The sequence below is a fragment of the Jaculus jaculus genome, chromosome 17, assembly GCF_020740685.1.
Source record: "Jaculus jaculus isolate mJacJac1 chromosome 17, mJacJac1.mat.Y.cur, whole genome shotgun sequence".
Taxonomy (NCBI): Eukaryota; Metazoa; Chordata; class Mammalia; order Rodentia; family Dipodidae; genus Jaculus; species Jaculus jaculus.
Genome location: NC_059118.1, coordinates 56238505 through 56242296, shown reverse-complemented (window position 1 = coordinate 56242296; position 3792 = coordinate 56238505).

The window sequence follows — 3792 nt, the reverse complement described above, 5'->3', positions numbered from 1 at the left end:
TGGTGAAAGTGTTTCTAGAAAGGATTAACTGAAGGGACAAAAGACCCTTTGGGTGGCAATACTCAGAAGCTTCTTGTTGCAATCAGGTTTGCATTGCTGGCAGAAATCACCTGATCAGGAGCAGCTTGTGGGAGAAAAGGCTTATTTTGGCTTACAGACTTGAGGGGAAGCTCCACAATGGCAGGGGAAAACGATGGCATGAGCAGAGGGTAGACATCACTTCCTGGCCAACATTAAGGTAGACAACAGGAACAGGAGGGTGTGCCAAACACTGGCAAGAGGACACTGACTATAATACCCATAAGCCCAACCCTAACCACACACTGCCTCCAGGAGACGTAAATTCCCAAATCTTGATCAGCTAGGAACCTGGCATTCAGAACACGTAATTTTATGAGGGACACCTGAATCAAACCACCACCTTCTATCCCTAGCCCCCATAAACTGATAAACATCCATGATGTAAAATACAATGCATTCAGCCCAACTTAAAAGTCCCCATAGTTTTTTTTTATCAATCCTAATAATGTGCAAACATCCTCATAATCCAAGGTCTTTTAACTGAGCCATAATACCAAAAACATCCCCCCCCAAAAAACTCATAATGGCACAGAATAACATTCACACTGCAAAAGATGGCATGCAGCATAGCAAAGGAGTATTCAACCAATACAAGATTTAAACAGGGCAAACATCAGATTCTGTAGCTCCAAGTCCAATAACTCTAGTCAGTGACAAATCTCCAAGTCTGATAATTCTAACCAGCAATGAGCCTCTGGAGTTCCAATTCCACCCCTCCAGCTAGGCTACTCATAGTCCTGGAAAACTTCATCCAGGGCTGGCAGCTTTTCTTAGCAGCCGTCTCATGGTCCTGGCATCTCCACTGGGTCTCTACTGCAATCTGTGGTCCATCCTCATGGCTCCACTGGGTCTCCATGCAGGCATCCAGCAAACCTGCTTCACACTGTCCATGGCTGTTTCCAAAACATAAGACTGTGTTGCAAACTCAATGACCCTCTCTTTCCTGCATTTCTTATACTTTATAATATAAGGTGGGGTGCCAATTTGTTAATCCAGGGGGGAATAAAACAGACTTTGAAGAACAGGGCATTCCTTCAGCCTTCAGGTCCCTTTCAAAGACTGCATTCTTTCTTTTGTCCCAGTGCAGGTCAGCTGGCCCAATCTCAATGGTTGTCATCTCTCACATAATTGCAGCTGAATGGGCAGAAATTTCAGCCTAAAGATTTCTTTCTGTGCTATATCCCTCTGCTCACACCTGTCCATTTCTATGCAATGCAGCCCTGCACAAATTCTGAGGACATGGGCATAACAGCAAGCCTCTCACACAAACTGCTTCTAGCCCTGTCCAAGCAAAGCTCTTTCTCACCATTACAAGCCAAACCTCACAGTCCCTAGCTCTTACTTCATTTAGATCTTTAAACTGACCAGAATAGTCTATCAAGCTGTACTTACAGCATTGTAAGGCATCTCTTAGGCCAATGTTTCAAATCCTTCCACATTCCTCTTGAAAATCAGCTCCAAAAGGCCAAAGCCACACAGCCAGGTATCTAGCTGCAACCCCACTTCTGGTACCAATATTACTGTTGCAGTCAGGTTTGCATTGCTAGTAGAAATCACCTGACCAAGAGCACCTTATAGGAAAAAGGTTTATTTTGGCTTACACACTCAAGGGGAAGCTCCATGATGGCAGGGGAAAATGATGGTATGAGTAGAGGGTAGACATCACCCCCTTGCCAAACCTAAGATGTACCATAGCAACAGGAGAGTGTGCCAAACACTGGCAAGGGGAAACTGGTTATAATACCCATAAGCTTGCCCCCAGTGATAAACTGCCTCCAGGAGGCCTTAATTCCCAAATCTCTATCAGCTGGGAACCTGGCATTTAGAACACCTAAGTTTATGGGGGACACCTGAATCAATCCACCACATTGCTCTTCAGAACACAAGCAAAGGGAGAGAGGCAGAGGCCAGCAGAGTGCAGGATTCTCCTCTCTGCTTCCTAGTCCTCTGAGATATGAGGATTTCCAGCCACATGCTTCCACCACCACGGTTGCAAGCTGCTTCTGCCACCATGCCTGCCCTGCTGGGAAACTGGGCTAAGATAAATCTCTCTTCTCTTAAGTTGATTCTTGGCAGATTTCTGGTTTCAGAGAAGAGAAAATTAACAAATGTAGTGCCAGTATCTGACAGAACCCTTACCAGTGAAATGCACTGTTCTGACTGGCCACAACTGCCACATGTCCACCACGTATGGCATGTGTGACACTCCTGGGCTGAGTATGTGAAATGTTTTCCAAGGAGAGTCAGGCTGTGACCCCTCCCCCCAAAGAAGGGCAGATAGGTAAGTTTCTTATAGATTTTTTTCTCTTTTGTTAGACAAAACATTAAGGTGCTATCTAAAGTCAAGACCACGGGAACAGGAGCCCATGCTCAGAGAAACATCACACCATCCAGTACCCCATCCCCCACACTCCACAGAGGAAACCAGCTATGGGAATTTTCTGTTCTTCCTGCATTTCTGCTTGTAAAGAGAGGCAGATGGACTCTGGCCTTGTTATCTCCATTCTTTCTTTCTTTTTTTAAAAATTCTTTTCTCTTGTCGTGAATGCATATGTGTGTGATGCATGTTCATGTGTGAATGCATGTTTGTGGGTGGAGGTGGGCGTGTATGCATTTGTATGTGCATGTGTGTGTGAGGCCAGAGGTCCATGTTGAGTGCCTTCCTCAATTGCTCTTCAAGTTATTTATTGAAAGTCTCACTGAACCCAGAACTCACCAGTTTGGTTAGTATAACTATCCAGCTTGTTTTGTGGATCCCCGTCTTTACCTCCTAAGGGCAAGGATTACAACTAGGCCACCATATCTGCCTAGCATTGACATGGGCACTGGAGATCCAAACTCAGGTTTTCACACTTGCACACAAACACCAATTGAGCCATCCCTCCATCCCTCTATTTTAATTTAAATGTGGTCATTTATAACATATATTGAGAATACCTTTCTGTCAGGTTTCATTGTGTCTTAACTACGCTTTGGGGTTTTTCTCTACCGTTTCCCCCCTTGTTGGTGGTGAAATTTACCAGTCTCTCCTTTGTAGCATTTTGACTTTGAGTCAGTCAAATTTTCCCAGCCAGCTACAGCTTTATGTCATATCTGGGTCTCCAAGTCACTTAGTAATTATTTTGTGTAGTTTGAGAAAAAAGAAATATGACTTTATAAATATGAAACCTGGAACTCACTGATTTAGCTCAAGGAGTTAGCCAGCAAGCCCTAGGAATCCTCCTGTCCCTGCCTCTCCAGTGCTGGGATCAAAGGCACACACTGCCATGCCTGGCTTTTGTATAGATCATGGGTTCTCACATTTGAGCAGCCAGCACTTTGCTGACTGAGGCATCTCTCCAGCCCCCAAAGTGGGTATTTTACCACCCCCACTGGAATTATCATAAGGATTAAATGGTCTGATGTGCACGTCTGATGGGTCTCACTCAGGAGATGTTGGTGTCTTTTCTCTCCCTGGCCCTTCTGGAATGTGTTTTCCGTGGCATTGCTGACACACGTTCTTGTAAACGCAGCCCTGAAGTGACTTGAAGTGCTTTTGTACATGACACAGTCTCACTGCCATCTCAATTAATGACAAATCCTCTCCAGTCTCAGCTCTTCCTGCTAACAGCTGCTGTCGGGTCTGCTGGGGTGGGGTGGGGGAGACCTTGTTGGCTTTCCTCTGAACCATCACACTCGCAACCTCCCTAGGGCTGTGCTCAGCAAGGAACG